The following is a 16783-nucleotide window of genomic DNA, read 5'->3' on the forward strand; positions in this document are numbered from 1 at the left end:
GAATCTTTTGATGATATCATGCATAACATTGTTGAGGTTTGCGTTATCACCTGGAAGGGATGGATAGTTGATTTTAGGGATTTTTAAAAAAAAAATTAATGCGGAATGTAAATGAAAGTGCTCAACTTCGTTCAAATGATGATAGTTAGTTCGTATGACGATATTCTGAGATGTAGCACTTTTCACAATTAAACAATAACAGTAAGCAATTAGAGAGAGTCGGAGTAAGAGAATGTGCACACATGATTTATAGTGGTTCAGCATTATTCAAGCATGTCCACTTCTTCATGCTGGCAGCCGATCGGCCGGATTCCACTAGTGAATAGCTCAGAGGTTGTAATGTGGTGAGTAGACTTCTTATCTAACATTCTTACACTCGTATGTTCTTCTCTAAGTATTACGATGTAGGATCAAAGGTACGTGAAGGATGTGAAGCTCTCTTGGTCTCGGAATTTTGAACTCTTTTCCCTCGCTCGCTTGTTCTTTAGCTTTGAAGTGTCCTTTTATACTCCTTCATCTCCAACCGACCGTTGCAAGATCTCAAGAGAATTGCTCTCCAAAACTTTCCTGTTTGGACGAAACCGTATACAAATGATTTCGTAGCCTTTGAGGTTGACAAAGGAAGGAAACCTCTGTGGATCAAATAGCCCATATAAACGTTATCCCGAGTTTCCATAGATAGATTACTTTGTTAGGTGAGTCATCCTTGTCTCCATTAATCAACATCCATGATTGATCTTCATGAATGATAATCTTCAAGTATGAAACTAGCCTGATCTGCTAGTCGTGATGATGAACTAATATATCAATTAAATCAATTTGAATATGTCTTTTTTTTTAATTTGTTCGTTGTACGTGAAATACTCCGCTCGTAGCTTGAGTATCATTCCAGCGTCTGAGCTCTCCGCTCAACGTCCGAGCTCAATACATCATCGGAGTCCCTCACAGCATCGTCTGAGCCTTTTCTACCAAATTCAATCTTGTGTAACCCACACCTATGGATAATATGCAAAACAAGTATTTCATTGCATTAAGCCACATTTAAGAGATCATGGATTGTTTTGTCAACTTCAAAATCAGTGAGGGATTTTTCTCAACAATCTCTTCTTTTTTTATGATGACAAAACTATCTACATAAATATACTAATTGTTATGTAAAAGCAGTAAAATAATGAATTTTGCTACTCAATGAATTTTTGTTGAATGGGTATATATCATTTTAACACTTAAGTAAAAGATAAGTTTTGAAAAATGATGGTTTCAAGTTTTTTGAAATCGTTCTCAAAAGTTGATTTCTTTTAGCTTCCAGAACTTGTAAAACATGTAGCAAAGTATTTGAAAGTGGAACATGCATAGGTTTAGAGCATTAATTATAGAAGTATAAAGTTTATGATCGAGCGAATATAACTTGTATCAAAGTATTTGGGGGTAAGAAGAAGCTTTCTATAATCAAAGCATATAATTCATTCATGTGAACCTGTGTCAAAGTAATAACCTCAACGGATTATAGCAATATATAGTTTCAAAACACAATACTTTAAGTTTAAACATTTCCACGCTGAAATACACAAAACATCTTGTTACGTATCTTTCTTAGAACTTGTTCATGTGAAAACCTGTTATTAGAGTTTGAAACCTGTTCATCCGTTTTCGAGTTTGAAACATGTTCAATCTGTTTTCAGAATATGCTCGATACTTCAACATTATCTTGAAAGTATAATTTCAACTTTGATATTGGGTTCCTGCAATTATTCTTTTCACATCTTTTCAAAGATATAAACACTTATTCAGTGTTCTGTTATTGTCATACAATTCATAAACTCACATCTTTTTCACACTAGAGAGACAATTAAGGTGTATAAACTTCTCTCCATTTTTGTCATCAACTCAAAAGGTCAGAGTGAACAATTAATAAGTATTCAATAATAGATTAAATAGGTTCAATAATAGCAATATAGCATTTAAACATCTAATTCAAAAATATCAAAGTCTTAAAACAGATTTAAAAGCAAAGTTCAAACTGAAAGGAATAATTAAAATGCAAACACATTCATAACGGAATCAAGATTTGACAAAATAATGGAGTGAAAAAAAATTCCATTTAGACAGATTTGAGGTTGGATTGGATGAGGATGGGGTTTGAGTTGTTGTGACTGGCATAAATAAGATAGTAGAATCAGAGCAATCTTGGATAGCTAAGCCAACTTCAAGTTGATCCCTTTCTCCATTATGTTCATCTTCCTTTACGCTTGTTTAATCTCAAGGCATGTTAGATGGAATTTCTTGTTCATATCATCCCTAAGACTCTAGCTTAACAAGGTCAGCTGGTCTTTCATATGAAGCATTTGAATGCAAAGCTCAATTTTCAATTTTCTCAAATTGTCTTTGCGGTCTCCTTACTTGAATAGAATATCCCATAGCTTATCTAAATCTGAACTCTCTTTTTGATTTTTTGAATCCCAGCAACCACACCACTCCTCCGAGTCCTTACACTTCTCTCGTGTTCAATCTCTTCATATATTTCTTTGTTCATTTGAGCAAACAATTTTTCCAAGGCTTTTATCCCTATTAGGATGTAACTTGGATCTAGCTTGTGTTCCTCCACAACCATCCTTGTATACTCTGCTCGTGCCATAGCTTGCTCATTCTCCGAACATAATTTCATAAGGTCTTGTGCACAAAAATCTTCTAAATCGGCATCCTTAGAATGCTAGACTTCTATTTCATGAGTATCCTTTTCTTTCAACGAGACAAACTTCAATTCTTTTTCAGTTAGTTTGGATGCAAATTACGAGGGTTCCTCCTCGGAGATAAATTCATTAATTTTTTTTTATCAAGGCTTCCACAAAACTTTCATTTACTCCTCTCAATCTTATGTTACAAACAACTTCCATGATAGTTTTAGCAAGTCTGATTTTCCTTTCTATATAAAAAGTAGCTTGTTCACTAGAGAAAGAATTTACCAGATTTGTGAGTTGTTCGGGCTCCTACTTCATCTAATGTGGAGCGGTTAGAGCAGGTGTAGAATTAGATGTAGACAGCACAAATTCTTGAGAGAATTTGATCAATACAAGGTTGAAAAACTGTTCCAACTTTAGATTAATGGCATCTTTAAAGTTGTCCATCTTTTTGCCAATGTGTTCTACCTTCAAAAAGGTAAGGCCTACCTTTTCAGACATGTTTTCCCTTAACTTCATAAATTCGCAAACCATCTTGTCTTTCACTTCATCAACTTCCTGAAAAATGGTTTTGTACAAGTCCCGAATTTGTAGTTTCAACTCATTCCGAAAGTACAAAATGCATTTCAATAGCTCAGAGTTAGTATTCTCACTCATTACTTCATCTTCTTCTTCAGTTTGGGTTCCCGTAGACTTCCCCTCAAGTCATGCTTCTTCCATTCCATTTAGTTCTATTTCATCTCCTGTACCATCTTTCCTATTATCATCAAGTAAGGCATGGTATTCATCCACCATCTCTTTGTGGTAAATTTTCTTTTCTTCTTTCAGCCTTGTTATTTCACTCTTTGCTTTTGATGCGGCTTCTCCTTTTTTTTTTTTTTTCTCTCTCTCTAAATTTTCAGCTTGAATTGCTCAAGGGTGAGATGATCTTCATCTTCCGTATCATTCATAGAGTATTTTGAATGATTAGATAGATTGTTCAAATCCGTAGCACCAATTGGAGCTTTAGGATATCCAACCTTTTGCTTATCCGAATGACTAGTGTAGGTTGAAGGTTTATTGGCAGTAGGAGAGTTTTTGAGAGCCATGAAGGAATTCGAAGGAGAAAATTAGGAAATTTTAAGACTAACAAGGTTGAGAAGAAATTATGGAGAAAGTTTTCTTCGAGAAGAATGAATGAGAATTGAGTGAGAAATGACTCTTCAACGGAGGAATTTAAAAAGTAACGAAGTGAGATAAATTTGGAAATCACTCTTGACAGAAGAAAGATTTGAGATTTCATTTCTAAATAAAAATTATGAAAGATTACTTAGAAATATTCTAAATATAATTAGAAGATTTGAGGTAAGATTCTCAAAAATAACGGTTAGAAAGGAATATCGAATAAAATAATTTTGAAAAAGGAATATTCACTAAATTCAATCACAATCACAATTACAATAATCATATCAATCATAATATTTCGCATAATGCTCAGAAGATTAAGATCGTGCATACCTTATTGTTGCAAAAAATAACTACTTACAACCAAAAATTTGAATGATCAAACCTGATGTAGTTGTTTTGAGGATGACCTTCTCGGATGATGCTTCTCTCAAATGTTGCATTTTGCTTAGAAGCATAATTGACCTGTCTAGAGTATAACTCAAAGAGGTATAGAAGTGATGCCCAATTCTTATCTAATGTATTCAAATGAATTATTTTCAAGTGGTTTTGTGAATATATCAGCCAATTAATGTTTCAAATCAACAAATTGAATACTAACATCGCCATTATGCACATGATTACAAATGAAATGATGCTTAATTTCAATATGCTTAACTCAAGAGTGCAGAATTGGATTCTTTGTGAGGCTGATTGCACCGATGTTGTCGCACTTGATTTACACATTTGATACTTCAACACCAAAGTCCCTCGCTTGTTGCTTTATCCATAAGATATGAGCACAACAACTCTCCGATTCTACATGTTCAGCTTCTACGGTTGATAGTGCCACATCGTTTTGTTTCTTTGAGAACCAAGACACTAGCATCGATCTCGGAAGTTGACATGTTCTTGAGGTGCTTTTCCTATCTAATTTGTAACCTGCATGATCAGCATCCGAATAGCTATGTCATGTAAAATCTGAGGTCTTTGAGTACCATTATCCCGGATTATTGGTTCCGATATATTTTATAATCCTCTTTATTACAGAGAGATGTGATTCCTTAGGATCTAATTGAAATCTGGCGCACTTACACACACTAAAAACAATGTCATGTCTAGAAGCAGTAAGATATAATAGAGAACCGATGATGCTTCTATATAGCTTCCGATCAACCCGTTTGCCATGTTCATCCTTGTCTAACTTGGATGAAGAAGATATTGGTGATTCAGTTTTCTTACGGTTTTCCTAACTAAATTTCTTCACAATTTCCTTCGCACATTTCTCTTGATGTATGAAGCTTCCTTATTCAGTTTAATTCACTTGTAGACCAAGGAAGAACGTGAGTTCTCCCATCATGCTCATTTCAAATTTGCTATGCATGATCCGAAAGAAATTTTTGCAAAATTTTTCGTTAGAAGAACCAAATATGATGTTATCAACATATATTTGAATAAGTAAGATATCTTTACCTTCCCTTTTGATGAATAAGACTGTATCTACTATATCTTTTTGAAAACCTTTTTCAATAAGGAAATTACTTAACCTTTTATACCAAGCTAGTGGCACTTATTTGATTCCATAGAGAGCTTTCTTGAGTTTGTACACATGATCCGAACTCTTTGGATCTTCAAAGCCTGAAGGTTCTTCCACATATACTTCTTCTTTAATGTATCCATTGAAGAATGCGCTCTTAGTATCCATCTGAAACTGTTTGAAGTCGTTGTAGCAGGCATATGTGAGTAGTAATCTGATGGATTCCAATCTTGTTATTGAAGTATACGTTTCAACGTAGTCAATTCCCTCTTTTTGAGAGTATCCCTTTGCTACGAGACTTGCCTTATTTCTTGTAACTTTACCCTTGTCATCCATCTTATTTCTGAATATCCATTTGATTCCAATAATTGGATGATTCTTTGGTCTGGGCACAAGTTCCCAAACTTCACCGAGTTTGAACTAATGTAGCTCCTATTGCATTACTTCTATCTAGCTTTCGTTTGCAATAGCCTCCTCAATTCCTTTGGGCTCAACTTTTGAAACAAGTGTGAATGCGTTTATGGCATTCTTCAATTTAGATCTTATTCTAATCCCTTATTCTATGTTTTCAATTATAAGATCCGTAGGATGGCTGGATTTGTATTTTCAATTTTTATTGGAATTGTCATTTTCACCTTCCGGAGATTTATCTTGGTTTTCGTCTTTAGAAGATGTAATTGTTTGAATATCCTCCATGTTCTAGGTAGCTTCATGTGATCTTGTGTATTCAGTTGTTGGAGTCCGCTCGGATGATGGATTCCTCTCGAATGATGTAGTGTCATCATTGTTTATCTTCTGAGTGTCATTTCTATCTTCAAACTTTACGTTCATTGATTCTTCAACTGTTCTTGAACTCTTGTTGAAGACTTTGTATGCTTTGCTTGAGGTGGAATGACCGAGAAATACGCATTCGTTTGATCTTTCATCAAAGTTACCTGGAAGATCACTTGAGTTCTTAAGGATAACGCATTTACACCCAAATATATAAAAGTATGATATGTTTGGTTTCTTGCCTTTGTAAAGCTCATAAGGGGTTTTCTCAAGCAATGGTCCGAGAAAAACACGATTTATGACATAACATGCAATAGAAACAGCTTATGCCAATGAGAAGGAGCTTTGCTTTATATTAAAATTGTTCGTGCCATTTCTTGTAGGGAACAATTTTTCCTTTCAACTATTCCATTTTTGTTGTGAAGAATAAGGAAAAGAAAAGTTATGTTGGAAACCATTTTGATTACGTAAGTCTGCAAAGATATGATTTTCAAATTCTCCCATGATCGGTTTTGATGCTGGAAATTGAATAACCTTTTTTGTTTTGAACTTTCTTTGAGAAACTCCAATGCTCTGAATTCATGTTGGTCCGAACACATCCATGTGTAAAAGCTGCAGAGCACGGCTAGTGAAAACTTGATTTAATGATTTGCAATAATTTCTTACTTGTTTCCCAATAGTGCATGCGTCACAAAGCTTTGCTTGCTCAAATTTAACATTTGGAAGTCCTCTTAGAAGCCTTTTTTTAGAAAAGTTTTGAGATATTTTTGAAGCTTATATGTGCTCCTTGTGCCAAAGTTCTGAGTTGTCTTTGACGGATACGAGACATTTCACATCCTCAGATGATGTGTTCGCAAGATACATGTTGCCATGTCTATGTCCCGTGAATGAGCACTTGTTGTCTCAGGTGACACTTGAGCATTTATTCTCCATAAAAGATATTTTGTGTCTAACATTACATAATTGGCTTATACTTATGAGATTGAAATTCAAACCCTTAACCAATGAGACATCATTGATGAGATTGTCAATCTTCACGGTTCCTTTGCCAATAATAGTTCCTTTATTATTATCGCCAAAAGAAACATTTCCTCCATCAAACTTAAGGGAGATTGATAAATATTTTGGAGTCTCTAGTCATGTGTTTAGAACATTCGCTATCAAAGTACCATTTATTTCTTCTTTTCATTGGTAGATGCAAGCGTCAAGGGAATTCAAGTTTTCTTTGGAACCCAATTCTGTTTGGGTCCTTTTGGGTTAGAGGAGTTTGTAAATCTCAAGATATCTCAAGTAGGTCTCCGGATCTTATGACAGTAACTTCTAGAGTGTTTCATTTCACCACATTTTGAGCATTTAGAAAATTTTTGTCTCTCACATCTTACGAACTATTTATAAAAATGGTTTTTATATGCATGTTTGGAAGATCTTTTTCTAAGCCTTTGTTTAACTTTAGAAAAATTATTTTTCAAATCACTTTCCTTTTGAAAGCCAAGTCCGGATTTATTATAGTAAGGAACTTGTATAGAAAGAATGTGTTATAAAGTTTTTAAACCAAAGGAAAATTTTTTGTTGATATTCAAAATTTCCATTTTCAAGGGTTCGTTCCTAATTTTCAAATTATGATTTTCCTTAGAAATCAAATCATTTTTTTCTTTGATTTGATAAAATTCGCTTTCAAGAAAACTTATTTTATCCTTTTGAGAGATATATTTTTGTTTCAAACTAGCTACTTCCTTTTTTAATATAGAAAGCTTTTTAAGAGCAGTTTTATAGTCTAAACACAATTCGTCTATATATTTAGATACCTCGAGAGGCATTTTAAGATGAGTTACCTCATATTTATCCTCAGAGTTTGAGTTGGCCATTAAACATATGTTAGCATGTTCCTCATCACTTTCGCATTCTTTGTCGCTTCATGTTTCTGCCTTTAGAGCTTTCTTGGATTTTACGTCCATCCTTTCTTCTTTAGGAGAGGCCAATTAGGCTTGATGTGTCCTCTCTTTTTGCATTCATGGCGGATAACATCTTTATTTTTGTCTCTACCGCCGGATGATCTTCTTTGATCATATTGTTTGAAATCTCTCTTATCTTTGTAGTTTCTGCCCTTCTTGGCTATTTTCTAAATCTCTTGGCCATGAGTACTAGTTCCTCATCATCTTTATCTTCAAAATCTATAGCATCGGAATCAGTAATTTCAAAGCAATAGATTTCTTACCTTTTGAATGAGTTTCCTCATTGATTCTTTCATCCTCGTAAGATTGAAGAGTTCCAATGAGTTCATCCATGGACAAAGGTGATATCCTTTGAGTTTCTCGGATGGATGTTTCGATATTATCCCATTCCTTTGTGAGTGCCCTCAGAAGTTTGTTTACTCGCATCGGTCTAGACACAGGTTGCCCATGATAGGTGAGGCCATTTACTATTTCAGTGAATCTATTAAACATTTCCTTCATCATTTCATTAGGCTTCATCTTGAAGGCTTCGACATGGCCAAGGAGTATGTTAACTTTGGTTTCCTTGAGTCATTTCGTCCCTTCATAGGTTTAACTTTGGTTTCCTTGTGTCTGTCCGTCCCTTCATAAGTTGCGTAGAGCTTGTCCCATATCTTTTTTGAAGAGGAACAATCTGCAATGCGTTTGTATTTAGTGGAAGATAATGCACTATAGAAAGAATAAATAGCTTTAGTATCCAGAGCATCCCTCTTCACTAATTCATTGGCAGTTAGAGCAGTTGTGGGAGTAGTGTTAGTGTTATTCCCTATATTTGATCTTCCTGAAGTGCTTGTAGTCGGATTAACGCCTCTTTAGACAACGTCCCGGATCTACGGGTCTTGGCATTTGATAGATGACTTGAATTTATTTTGCCAATCACTATACTTCCTTCCTTTGAAGTAAGGTGGTTTGTTGTTGCATTCACCTGCAATTCATGTGGGAGAAAAATTTCTAGCTACAAAGATCGTTAGCATAGAAGTAATAACAATTCAATAAAATTTTGAGCACCAAACTCCGATACCAATTGTTGAGGCTAACGTTATCATTTAGGGGGGGTGAATAGGTGATTTAAAGATTTTTATATAAAAAAAAATTAATGCGGAATGTAAATGATAGTGCTCAGAACTTCTTTCGGATGATGATAGCTAGTCCGTACAACGATATTTTGAGATGCAGTGCTTTGCACGATTAAACTATAATAGTAAGCAATAAGAAAGTAAAAGTAAGAGAATGTGCTCGCAGGATTTATAGTGGTTCGACTTTATTCAAGCCTATGTCCACTTCTTTCCGCAATCGATCAACTGGATTCCACTAGTGAATAGTTCAAAAGTTACAATGTAGTGAGTAGACTGCTCGTTTAATATTCTTACACTAGTATGTTCTCCTATAAGTATTACAGAGTGAATCAAAGATACGTGAAGGATGTGAAGCTCTCTTGATCTTGGAACTTTGAACTCTTTTCCCTCGCTTGCTTGTTCTTTAGCCTTGAAGTGTCCTTTTATACTCCTCCATCTCCAACTAGCCATTGCAAGATCTCTAGATGATCGCTCTCCAAAACTTTTCAATTTGGATGAGATCGCATACAAAGGATTTTGTAGCCTTTAAGGTCGACAAAGGAAAGAAAATCTCTTTAGATCAAATCGCTCATACAATCGTGATCATGAGTTTTCATAGATAGATTACTTCATTAGGTGAGTCATCCTTGTCTTCGTTAATCAGCGTCCTTGATTAACCTTCATGATTGAGAATCTTCAAGTATAAATCCAGCTTGATCTGCTAGCCATTGCGGTGATTGCACAATGAAATACTCCTCTCAGAGCTTAAGCATCATTTCAAGGTCTAAGGTTCCTGCTCACCGTCTGAGCTTCCCGCTCAGCGTCCGAGCTCGATATAGTATCCGAGTCCGTCAGAGCATCGTCCGAGCCTTTTCTACCGGATTCAATCCTATGTAACCCACTCCTATGGATAATCTGCAAAACAAATATTTTGCATTAACCTAGATTTAAGAGATAATGGATTGTTTTGTCAACTTCAAAATCGGTGAGGGGTTTTTCTCAATGAGATATAAACTTTCTAACCCAGGTTCCTTTATATCTACTATTAACCCTAGTTAAAAGAAATGATTAATTTTAACTAAAGATAATTAATGTGACTTGAATTCACTCTTCAATGTAGAATAATTGTAGATGACAAGAAATAAATGTAATTTTTGTCTTCCTCATTTCCTACGTGAACTACCTCCTTCATTCACAAACTCAAAATTTTCTACTTCAAAGATCTTTCAAGATAAGTTCAAAACCCTTACTTTTAATTTAGTAACTCATAAGGTATATTCATGAACTTTATTTTTCCAAGTTATCTTTGTTGTTTCCTAAAGAATAATAGTTGTTAATTTTAGTACTTGTTTGATTTGAAGTGATTAAGGGCTTGCTTTGTTGAAGATTAACTCAAAGGTAAGTGAAAACCTTAAGAACTAAGCTAGAATGATCTTCTTGGTACTCTTTAACTTGGTTGATTGATTGTTTATTTACTAGGCTAGATTTTATTCTATGTGTGATTTAGTTTCAATAGTTTTATGTTAAGTTCTTGTGATTGTTAGACTTGAATTTAAAAGCTTTCTACTTGCCTTGGATGTATTTGTGAGATTACTAAATGGTTTTGTTACCTCTTGAATGGGAAAAGTATGAAAATGGTGAAACTAGGCAAAATAATGGTATTTTGGTCAATTTTGGAAAATTTCATGGGTAATTCCAAAATTTACAGAGGTGAGAGTGGGCTGTTAACATGATAATTTAATGATTTTTAGTGTTAATTAGCGGGTTATTAAATAATATTAACTAGAGAAAACAAAACTGGTAAAAAAAAAAGAGTTTAGAAGCTTTAAGGGAAAATTTATAACTTCATTTAGATGGCGGACGAATCTGCAGATACTAAAAGTTCTAGGGACTATTCATAATTTAAGGAAACTTATTATTATGGGTGGTTAAGTTAATTTTTAGGGATAATTGCTTAATTTAAGCAATGTGTCCAACTATGTGAAATGAGAATAAATTGAAGTAATTAATTTAAAATGAATTGTCTTGGTAATTTTGTGAAATATTTGGTCAATCTAGAGTGTAAATAAAATGTTAGTAGGTCTTAGATAAAAAAAAAATAGCCTTTGATAATTAATTTATTTTATATGCCTTGATGGCATGAAAATTGAACTCTAAGGGCAATAATACAAAATGAGACGTTTTATTAGGGAAATAATCTAATTATAAAAGTTCGGAATCATAGATGACGATTCTCTATATTTGTGGTAAACGTAAGCTTAATCAAGGAAATTTTAAAAAATAAATAAAACATACATGAATTATTTAAATTATGGAGTAGTAGTACCTAATGCTAAATACGTATCCAGAATTAAAGACTTCGTAAAAATTTGCTACCAAATGATGTGAGCTTGAAAAAGAAGAAGGATTATATGAATTGTACGTGACTAATCGATTGCCATGTTATATTTAGGAAATGCTAAGAGATTAATTTCATTTTATTTGCAATTATAGTTACTGAAATATATGTGGCATATATTGTGTTGCAATAAATTGTCGTTATGTTGTTATATGATAAAGGCCACTGCCACGAACTATTAGCTACCGAGCGAATTTCCTTGTATGAGTATGTGTATGAGACTCTAGAGTTAGCCAAATGTTCCACCATATGTTATGGTTCTCTACAAAGTTGAGATGACATAAAATTTTATCATGACGTAGCTCGTATAGTCATGGTGTGACATGGTTCATGTAGCCATGGTATGATGTTAAAAAATGGCCATTATCATGTGGATGTACAGTAATATATTCATCCTCACAGATGGAGAGGACACTTGTGATGAATAGGCAAAAAGGCGTGGCAAATGGGTATGTATGATTCCGTTCCCCATGAGTCGGTGGTGATGATGCCTCATTAGTCGAAATGTCTCGTGAATCGAGATAGTCCTGGCTAGTGATGAATATGAATTCATTTGTGTGGATCAATGTGATATTATGTGATAGTTTAATATATAAAACGTTATCTATTGGCACTTAAATGGTTTATCTTATGTAGTATTGTTGATCTTTCAATGACATGTCATGATACGAAATATTACTCATGCACTCATCATTAGTTGTTATGTCCCGAGCTCATGTTGTTGTTGTTGCGGGTTGAGTGGTAATATGATCTTCTACTTTAGAATTAGGGATTTCACTTACTGGGCCTTGGCTCATTCCTTTATTTTTCATATGTGTAGGATGGATGTCCCCTGACCACCACTATTTGGAGCTGTTGTGCATGTTGAGTATATTTATGATGACGTGATTGTTCCCAAGTCAGCTATAGTGTATACAAGGTGTACCTCTATAGTATGGATCGATGTTGGACTGGCTGAATGGATTCCTCATTTATATGTTGCCTGGTATCAAAACATCGAGGGTGGGTTAGTTAGACCAATTAGAGACTTTGATGGTCCTCTTGGTTTTGATGGCAATGATGCATCGATGGGCGAAGTTATCGACCCTTACCTAATAGTTCGACGTTTATTCATATAGGCTTTTGGATGAAGAATTATAATATTAGAGATAGATAACCTCGACCCTTCCCTAGACTGTTGTGTTTTATATTTTGCATGTATGATGTATTAAAGTTGCAATATTGATGTACTAAAGTTGTAATACTGATGTTTAATATAAAAGATGATGCATATGTATGTTATTAAATTAATTGATCGTATGTAATTTGTACTTCCGCATGCTCAAAATAATTGATTAATAAAAAGAAAAAAAACCACATGTTGCGCGTGACATTCTAGGCCGTCACAGTTGGGGTGTTGGGGATATAAAAATCAGGATGCATGATGATATCCTAAAGACATTGATTGGAGTGAGGCATGTTCTTAAGCTGAAAAAGAACTTGATTTGCTTGAATGTCTTAAATTCAGTTGGGTGTTGACATACCTCAAAATGTCAAGTTCTAAAAGTTGTTCAATGTGCTCTAATAGTAAGAAGAGGAATCAAACATAGTGGCTTGTATCAACTTCAAGGAGAGAGTGACAATTTTTTCCGAAAAGATGTCACATGTATTTGTGCGAGAGTTTCAATTGTGATATATGCGTTTGGGGCACATTGGCTAGAAAAACTTGAAGATTCTAAGTGAGGGGAGTTTATTGTATGATTATGTGTTAGAAAACTAAATGTATACAAGTGATGTGACTTAGGTAAAGGGCAGAAAGTGCAATTTAGTACGACTATAAAAGAAATGATGGAAATTGCACAATTGAATCACTTGGATGCTCGTAGGCTATCACAATTTTCTTCAAGGAGGTGTGCCAGATTTATGCTAATATTTGTAGATGACTACTTGAGGAAGACTTGAGTGTTTGTGTTGAGGCACAAGTTTGAAAATGTTGCCATGATCGGATAATTGAGAGCTTTCATTGAAAATGAGATCGGTAAAACGATAAAGCATGTGTGGACTGATAGTAGTATGTACTTCTACTCGGAGCTATTGAACGAATTTTGGATGAAGGAAGGCATAGTGAGATACCGCACCGGTGCTAGTGAAACACAACAGGTTGCAAAATTGATGAGAGGAACATTACTAGAGACGGCTACTAAATTTCTCTCTCGTATTGGTATGGTTATGAGATTCGTAACGGATGCACCTAATATGGTGAGCTACTTAGTGAACATATTCCAAAAGATTGTGATTAGGTATCAAACTCTCAAAGAAGTACAATTGGGTAACATTGCTGATTATTCTGTTCCCAAAAAAATTTGGTTGCTCGTGTTATGTTCAAGTGTGTTATGGTAAGTTCGATGGGCGGGCAAGAAAGTGTATGTTCCTAAGCTATGCATAAGGTGAACGGGGCTATCGATTATGGTGCCAAGAGTTAAAATTTACCAGTTATTAGCAAAGAAATTACATTTGATCGGTCTCCACTACTTTTGGGTATAAGTGATTGTGGCAGTGTTTATACAAATGTGGAAGGTATACAACTCGATGTGGAGTTACAACGAGAGACTCTTGCTGTAACGGATACTAGTATAGTAATTGACACAGATAGTGCTTATAGTGAGGTAAAGCCTATAAAACCAACAATTAGTGAGATTACTGAATTTGATAAAATGAGTTTTTAATCTCCCGACATATATGGATATAATAGTGATTTTGCTGTGGTGGAGGGGGTTGTGTCCGATAATCCTTGTGGACCAATTAAAGATGTAGGTGGTGTTGGCATTGTGATGAAGTACATGATTATGGCGAAATTCCAGTGTGGCTTGGACTTGGAAGATATCTGTGGTGGTTGAAGAGCCCGTTAGGGGCTGTGGAAAAGTAGCATCGAAGTTCGGATCCCAATGAAATGATTCTAATTTGGCTCAAATGTGAAACAAAGGTGAGGATTGTTAAAATGTCTTGAGTATGAGCTTGAAAATGAAACTTTCCTAATTTGATTTCAATTAAGTTTCATATTTTGGATCTAATCTTATTCTACATAAAAAGTGAATCTTCTTTGTGAAGAGTCTCAAAGAGGTGACTTATTCGTGAATTATACTCTGAATCAATTTAATAGTGGTGAACTCCCTTACGAGAGTAAGAGCTTATTTCATGAGGAATTGTGAAAGTGTGTGAGTTATTGAGTGTAATTGGGGTTACGATACACTAAAAGTGTTTTAATGAATTGAGTGTGATTGTAATCTCCATTAAATCGCTTGATCTATAGAGAAACTATTTGTTATTCTTCCCGTCGACGTAGGTCACTCCAACCGAACAACGCCAACATGTTGTCCGATTAAATTACTAATGTATTTTAATGTTTGATCACTTGTTCACATGACAAATCTGTGCCATGTAATTAAATCACCTCATCACCTTCATAAGTCTGATTCTAAAAATTAGTAAGCAAACATAATGTAGTTAAATACTGTTAGTGGGATGCATATCTGCTTTTCCCATTTGTGTTCCTATCTCTTTCACTGAATTTTGATATGTGTCCACCTAATTTGGAACATTATCAGGTGAATCTGAATATACATTAGATTTGACGAATGCATTAGGGATGCTAGTGATTCTTTTCATCCTTGGAAACCAATTTCCTACTTTTAATGCATAAATAATTAGGCAAAAAAACACATGGAGTGCCAATATTTGTGTACGGCGCTCACTTTAGTGTCAATTTTTTTCGCTGGCTCAATTAAATGCCAAATCGGAGAAAAAATGATCACTTAAGTGTCAATTCTGGCCAAAACACAATCATTTGAGTGCCAATTCCGGCCTCACCATGCACGTGGCGTTTTTAATTAATTTTTTTAATATTATGTGGCAATTTTTTTAAAAAAATCAATCCACGTGGCATCCACGTGAACTGTTCAACTTAAAAAATGATTAATTTTTTTAAAAAAATTAAATTAAAGAAATAATATAAAAAAAAAAAACGAAGCAATATGCAGAAGTTTGCAATTGCAAGAGTTTGCGGCGGCATGGGCTTTAAACCCTCGCCACTGCCACCCACCATCACCGCCGGTGGCTAGCGACGGGTGGGGACTAATGGGCCGGGGGTCGGCGACCCCGACCACGGTGAGGCGGCGGGGTTTGCCAGTAAGCCCTAGCAAGGGCCGGCAACCCTCGCCTAGATCTGGGCAAGGGTTGCGGCCCTCACGCAGGGCTAGCTTCGGGGCTCGACAAGGGCCTCGTCGTCCAATGGCGCGGGTCGGGCCGCCCCAGCCCCCATATTGTCGTCGACCATTTTGTGGAACAATGGGCGTGAGTGGGGTTGCAAGCCCTTGTCGTTGCTGATCTTAAGTTTTTTTTTTTTTTGTTATTTAGTTAATTTTTCTAACTGTTTATTTTTTTTTTCATTTTTTCGCTTATTAGGTGGAAATTTTTTTATTAGTTTTTGGCTTTTTTTTTTTAATGCTGACAAGGATATCCGGTGAGCCATGTATGCGCCATGCATGATTTCCAGCGTGCCACGTCAAACTTGACACTAAAACAAACGTTTTTAAAAAAAATTGGCACTTAAGTGATCAAAAAAAATATTGACACTAAAATGAGTGCCGTACACAAATATTGGCACTCCTAGGGTTCTTCTGGCAGAATAATTATATAGCGTTGTTCCGAAACGATGTGGAGAACGATATTATGGGTGTCAGCCACGTCAAGAGCAAACTACATAATGGTACAAGGACATTGAATGGGCACGTTCGAAAGTTGAAGAACTTGATTTCTTCGAATACTTTAGATTTAATTGGATGTCGATACACTTCATAAGGTTGAGTTCTAAATGTTCTCTAGGGTTCCCAAGTGATAACAAGAAGAATTAAGCATAGTGTCTGGAAAAGCTTCAAATGTAGATAGTGACGGATTTCGGTGCTGAGATATCAGATGCACCTGTTCAAGAGTTCTAATTCTGACACATGCATTTGAGCCACGTTGAAGAGAGACGTTTGAAACTTCCTGAGCCAGGTGAATCTATCGTCTGGTTGTAGAACTAAGGAACTGAATGTACGAAGGTGTTGTAGGAGGAGTAAACAAGCAACGATGACTCCATATTCTAGCGAAACGATTGTGATTGCTTAGAAAATTTGTTAGAATAGTACCTTGAATTTGTGCCCATGAAAAGATCTGATATGAATGAAAGTGTG

The sequence above is a fragment of the Rhodamnia argentea genome, chromosome 9, assembly GCF_020921035.1.
Source record: "Rhodamnia argentea isolate NSW1041297 chromosome 9, ASM2092103v1, whole genome shotgun sequence".
NCBI classification, from domain to species: domain Eukaryota; kingdom Viridiplantae; phylum Streptophyta; class Magnoliopsida; order Myrtales; family Myrtaceae; genus Rhodamnia; species Rhodamnia argentea.